The sequence below is a fragment of the Gallus gallus genome, chromosome Z (assembly GCF_016699485.2).
Source record: "Gallus gallus isolate bGalGal1 chromosome Z, bGalGal1.mat.broiler.GRCg7b, whole genome shotgun sequence".
Taxonomy (NCBI): Eukaryota; Metazoa; Chordata; class Aves; order Galliformes; family Phasianidae; genus Gallus; species Gallus gallus.
In genome coordinates, this window is record NC_052572.1 from 54,557,018 (window position 1) to 54,563,996 (window position 6,979).

Below are 6,979 nucleotides of genomic sequence, written 5' to 3' on the forward strand. Positions count from 1 at the left end.
ACTGTGTCCCTGGCTAGTTGTTTATTATCAATTTCCCTGGCATCAGCAGATTTGGCAGGGACTTGGTGGGCTTTGTGTCCTGACACTGAATGCCAATGTAAAGTGCATTAGTACTTGGCACAGGAAAGCACCATCTGTTAGTGTCCAGGGACAGACTGAATGAAAAACGTGCTGGCTCAGATTTACCCACCATCTTCTGCTAAAATAAGCTGAGCACACAAATGTCTCCACTCCACAGAAATAGGGCTGGCCTCAATCTCACTTGCCTTCTTCCCTTTCTGATGATGGACTAATTTTTGTATAATATATAAACATGGAATAGTGTGCTTGAAAAGTCAGGAGTAAAACTGAGAGTCAGTTGGTGCTGGAAAGTCTTCAGAAAGCTCAAGAGAACAAGCTTAAGCAAACTGCTTACCTGTTCTAGCACAGAAGACTGAATATAAATTGCTCCAAAAGTAATGCCTCCTATTTATTTACACGGAAACTACAACAGCTACAAAGAGTACAATAACAGTATTTGAAAAAGCAAATTCTCAGCTACAAAACACTACTTTTCAGTGTACTCACCCTATTAGCTATGCCTTGTTGCCAGCAATGAATAAAAGCCTGCATGCTGTGCTCATAAAAATCTGCACCGGCAGAGGTGACCCAGTGTCACTGTTGCCACTGCTGAAACACACCACCCACCACCTCACTGTGCTCACATTCACTCTTTGGTCTCCACAAGTGTTCACCAAGCATCGATGAATGTCAGTGGGTGCCACTTTTTCCACATGGAGGAATTAAATTCCATACCTTTGCTTCATCTGCACTTCCACGTCAGACGCCATTCACTCAGACTGCCCCTCCACTGCCATCTGTCACATTGGATACTGGTGGGAAGGTTCAACCTGCACTGCTGTACCACCAACATCTGCCTCTGACATCATGGACCAACATCACAAAATAGAAGGCACAAGGAAAAAGCTTAGTGATACTGATTATCACTTTGGGGAGGGCACACCTTTGTACAAGCTGTCGCAGCTTTCACCCCTTTCAATCTGTGGAGAAGTCCATTTCCACAGAACCTGCACAATGGCAACATCTCTCTGGAGTCATTCATATGAGGAGAATCATTTTTATGATGACACTGTTATGAAGTTCTTCACATCACTGGAAAGGCAGATTTTCACTTGTCTGATAATTTGCAATTGTTCCTTGTAAGCAATGAAGAAGATGTGAGTAGTATGCACACCAACAAATTCAGCTGCAAAAATTACTTAAATTGGAAAAAGATCCTCTCCAAATAGTTGGTAAACTCTTAATTATTTTTCAGTCTAGCAGAAGAAAGCAATTTTGTGGTCACAAACCATACAGCATTGGCCTTCATTTGTATGACCACATACTTCCTTTTGCACAAGCAACAGTCCCACCAAACTCTCTCTTTTGGTGTTTTAACAGTGTGGCACTCAGAATCTCTTGGATAGATCTCTTCTCCGCTGGCCTGCAATAGAAATTATAGTAAGCTTTACAAATACAGCAGACCTTCAGATAAGTGGTGTTAACAGTAGATGTAGGAGCTTTCCTAAATCAGGATCTAGAACTGAATAGAAGTCCTTCAGCATTCTTAAAGGGAACTGCTGAATCCCAGTCTGTCACCATTGATTTCTGTTTCTCCTCTCTGGATGACATAGAATATCTGCAGTACAAGGGGCTAACCTTTTTGGCGTGAAGTTCTATGGTGCCAAAAATCTTAAGCCAGGCTGTTTAAAGACCTCAAGAGCTGCATAAATGAAGATTTTATAATCTTTTTTTTTTATACTGTTTCCCTGGTGGAATCCTTCTGCCCCTGAGCTTCCTGAGCAACTTGGTAGATAGATACGATCTAAAGATAGGAGGCATATTTACCTCAGAGAGTCTGTGATGCATTGTTATCTCTCATTTTAACTTGGTGGAGTAGGAGGGAAGGACATAATGAAGAATAATTTCTGAAAATAATCATTCTGGGATTTTTGGACATACTATGACAGTGGTTTCTGCAGGTTAATGAAGTATAAGACAAACTGAGCATGAATTTCAGGTCAATCTCTTTTTCTGCCCCTACTGCCCTGATAAAGAATAAGCAGAATCTGCTGACCAGTTTCTGTCTTTTTTTTTTGTTTGTTTGTTTTAATTTGTTCTTCTTGTTGTTTGGTTGTTTTGTGGGTTTTTTTTTTTTTTTTTTTTTTTTTCCAGCTGATTTGCTAGCCTTCCCTCTGTGGAGGGATTTGTTATTCTAGCCAAGAGGAATCCCATTTATTTGGCAAGCTTGTGTATATCCTGGATGGAACAGGCCTTTCTTGATTGGCTTTCTTTTTCTTTATGAAAAATGTAGTAAAACAGTTGAGAAAACTTCTGTATTTCCAACAACTAGAGATTACACGGGACTAATAAATGCCTCTCTACCAACCTCTTATATAGTGGCAACAAACTATCATGGTTTCCCCTGCCATGGGATATGAGATAAAAAAATGTTGGCTCCTACTAGGCTTGCATTTGTTCCCAAAGCACCCATATCTGTCAGATTGCCCAAGAGTCAAGCAGGTTTGTGCCCTTTTGGCCTGCAGTGATATTTTCATCTGAAATACCAAAGCTCAGGACCAGGATGCTCAACAGAAGATGGCTGTGGTCAGCTTGGAGGTGCCCCTGGAGCAGGCCTGCAGCAGGCCGAGGGGGCTGGGAGAGGCTGGGGAAAGAGCCCTGGAGATCATCTTTGGACATGGTCTTACTTCTTCCCCTTCCCAAGGGAAATCTGAATTGGAACATGGATGAGCAGGATGAGGACTTGCTTTCACCTTTCTGCTGCGCTGCCCTAGCCTCTCTACTTGTAGCCTCCTCCTTTCACCAGCTCCCCCTGACATACCTGCTTCCTCATGTCTCTCATCATCTATGGCATCTGCTTAAGCAGAGAAAGGAAGCACGGAGTTGGCTTTGTTGTTGTTGCTGTTTTGTTCATTTTGTTTTTGTTTTTACTGCTTACATTTCTCTTCCACTGTGGCCTGACCCTCGGTTCCTGTCTGCATGGGGTTTGGTTGCCCATGCTGAAGGCCTGGTCTCACCTAGTGCAATGATAATCAGGTGGCAGGCTGCAGTGAAGCAGCTAAGATGAGTCATACAGAATATCCCAAGTTGGAAGGGACTGACAAGGATCACCCCTCCCTGTGAGGAGCTGCAGCCACCACGAGGGCCCCCCTCAGCTCCACTGCTCTGCGCTGAGCACACCCAGGGACCGCAGCCTCCAGTCCTGCCATCACAAAGCTTCCTCCAGCTCTCCAAGTTGCTTCACCTCCTGAGCTTCAGACTCCAAATTTCTTCCATTTTCTGAACTCTGACCACTCAACCAGTTTTACGCAGATTCTTTTTTTCCCCTGCCTCCTTATTAGCACTGATACCATCCAGCATGCTTGCTTTGTTTCATTTCCTTTACAAGGACTTAGCTGGTGGGGTGGGGAGGAGGAGGGGAGTGGTGTTACCACAGGTGGGAGCAGCTCATGTGAGATCACTGCACTAAGCATACATTAGGGGAACAATGGAGTATTTACCTCAGAGAATGAACAACTAGGAAAACAATTAGAGAAATGAAACATAAGGAGGATTTCGACTGCATTCATTTCAATGCAAGACAGGTTTTAATCCTATGCTGTGAGTGCACAACTCTACACTGTGATCTTCAGTGGTCAAATCTGAGCTTTGCTCCCCCATTCAGCATTCTGTTGAAAAATAAAGCCAAACACTTGCTTCTGGCAGGCTTTAAAGAAAGCCAAGGATCTTGACGCCAGTAGTGCACACTTGCAAAGTCTGTGATACGTTTCCTTCCTTCCTTCCTTCCTGCCTGCCTGCCTGCCTTGTCAGCACCGTCGTCTCAGCCTAACCCAAAACACAATGTGGGTTGTGATGTGCTTCTACAGAAAAGCATGCAACCAGTGCATATGCAAGAGGTGAATGTACGCAGCATAATGCTGCCACATGCTGCACAGCTCTGTGGAGGCTGTGCAAAAAAAACCAACCAACCAACCAACCAACCAACCAACCAAAAAAAAACCAACAAAAAAAACCCCAACAAAACAACAGACAGATTAAACTAGGCTCTCTGTATGTAATTAATGGAAAGACAAGCACATTTGAATTACCCTTTGCAGGAGAACTTTCTCCAACAGCGAGTATGGTCGGCCAGGTTATGTGGGATGCTGTGAATGCATGCTGCTGTGTTGTGCTGTCTGACTGTCCTAGTTAATAGTTTATAAACCTCTTTTGTATGCAGAGCTCATTTTTAGTATTTATCCTAAGATTAGGGTTAAAGAATTAATTATTGAAAACCATTTGCTGAGCTCTTGACAGCCCGGCCTTGGAAAAAGATGGGGTGTGGAGACAGCAGTTTGGCGTGTGACCAATGAACTGCCTTAAAAGCAAGCTTGTTTAATATAACTACACATATCCTGCAGGGAAAAACTTACTTTCAGATTGCTAAGTTTGCAAACTATGTTAGAATGAGAATCATCTGGTATTTTTAAAATCAGTATAATTACCCTGAAACATTATGAGCAGCTGGGCACCACTGGGCTCATGAAACCCCATCCATTTTGCAGCTCCTGTTGCATCCCCAAACTACACACATAGAGACAGATGCAGACACAGGCACAAACTCATACACACACACAAATTGCTTGCCTTCTCGCCTCTCCATTCAGTTGCTATCCATCCTGAACCTGAAGTGAGGTGAGAGCATGGGGACAGCACCTCCACAGGAGACTTAGCCAGAGGCTGTATCCCCCTGTCCAGTAGCAGAGTAAACATTTCACTTCTCTCAGCCATGAGACATTGGACTTGCCTATGGGGAAGTCTTTCATACACAGCAAGCCATTTTAAACAGACGTAGACACTGTATTGCCTCCTACAGGCTCAAGGCAGGAATGAGCAACCTGCTGGATAAGGAGGCTCAGGGAACTGATATACACTACAGAGTGTGCGTTGGGAAGCCTAAGTGAAGGCAGCTCTGCTTAATGCAGCCAGCCCTGGCTTTGCTGCATGCTCCGGGGCTGCTTGGCAGCTATGCTGTCTCCCCTGTGATGCTGCGTTTTCCTTGGAGGGAAGCCAAGGTGTGTGAGGTGTCATTGCACCTCTGCTTGACACTGGCTGCTGCAGTCCTCTAGAAAGGAAGTGTCCGAGGCAGCCTGAAGTGCAGTACCTATAACCTGGAGATGTAACCAAAAGTTCACTGGTAATAATCAATCCAGCGAGCCTTCCAGACTCATAATACTTGTGAGATAATAACTGTATTTTTTTAACTGGCAACCTGAGCGTTTTGCTTTGTGAAGTTTGCAATTTCAGGTATTTATTTACCAGAATGCCCCCCTCCCCCCCCCCCCCCCCCCCCCTTTTTTTTTTTCTGTGTGTGAGTAGAGAAATGGTCTCATAGTGCACCCCTGTTCCAATCCCTGAAGCTTTGAGAGAGACCTACAAAGTTTACAGCAAGACCTGTGATGAGACCAAGAGACTCAGCAGCCAGGGCTTGGCTCCCCAGGAATAGCAGATTCTCTATGGATCGTTTATCCCTGGGATCATGTGGGCCTTCTATAACTGTGCTGCAAAACTCTCACTTTGAAACTCTCACTTTTTCTGTGGAGCATGAATTATTAATGTGCTAAAATGTGCTGCTAACAGTTGTTTGTATTTAAAGCGATTACTCACTGTTCCTGACTGATGCATTTGGTCATTTGCCATTTTTCCCGAGTCAGCAAAAACACATCCTTTCTCTCTGTGCTGTATATTTTGTGCTAAGACCACAGAAACCTAAGAAGATCCACTCTTGGAGATGGGAGCAGTATAAAAAAAAATAGCTAATAATGGAAGTAATTTCAAACTCTGATCAGAAAAGTCCCCTTCACTGCCTGAAAAGACTTAACCTTAGAACTCATTTGTATGAGAGGACAAACTTGGACTGTCTGGCCCAATGGCTAGAGCCAAAGCCCACAGCCAAGAGGTGACTGAGAATCCAACCACAGGCAACAGTCACAGGGACAGTATCTTTTAAGATACCCCAGTGCAAGCTATATTCAGGGCAAGCAATATTAAGACTTGCTCTAGCTTCAGCATGGTTGGCCTGCCCCAGAAGGCCCTGAGATAGGCAGAGCAGCTTTGTATGCTGTTTTCTGCTGGGAAAAGACATTCTCCAGAGATAGCCTCTCTGCCGTGACTGTCAGCAGTACTTTGGAAGGAAATAATGATTGCTTTTTAAGGTCTACATGCTAGAAGCAGAGAAGACATTGGCTGAGAACCATAGAACGGATTTGGTTGGAAGGGACATTAAAGATCATCTACTTCCAACAGCACTGAGATAACCATTCTGACAAATACAACAAATTCTGACAAATTCAAAACAACTTAGTGCTTGTTCTTGGGGTTGGCCAAGTTGCATTAGACATGTGGGTGTGAATCTGGCTTTTGGGAGGGGCTCTCAGGTGCATAAGGCATCAGGAAGAGATAATCATGCTCAGGAACAGGGAAGTAATTGTCCCCCTATACTCAGCACTGGTGAGGTCGCATCTCAAGTACTGTGTCCAGTTTTGGGCCCCTCACTGTAAGAAAGACATCGAGGCCCTGGAGCGTGTCCAGAGGAGGGCAACAAAGCTGGTGAGGGGTTTGGAGCACAGGCCTTATGAAGAGTGGCTGAAGGAGCTGGGATTGTTCAGTCTGGAGAAGAGGAGGCTCAGGGGAGACCTTATTGCTCTCTATAACTACCTGAAGGGAGGTTGTAGTGAGCTGGGGGTCAGCCTCTTCTCTCGGGTGACTACTGACAGAACTAGAGGGAATGGCTTCAAGCTGCGCCAGGGAAGATTCAGGCTGGCCGTTAGGAAATACTACTTCTCTGAAAGGGTGGTCAGGCACTGGAATGGGCTGCCCAGAGAGGTGGTGGAGTCACCGACCCTGGAGGTGTTCAGAGAGCGTTTGGATGTTGTGTTGA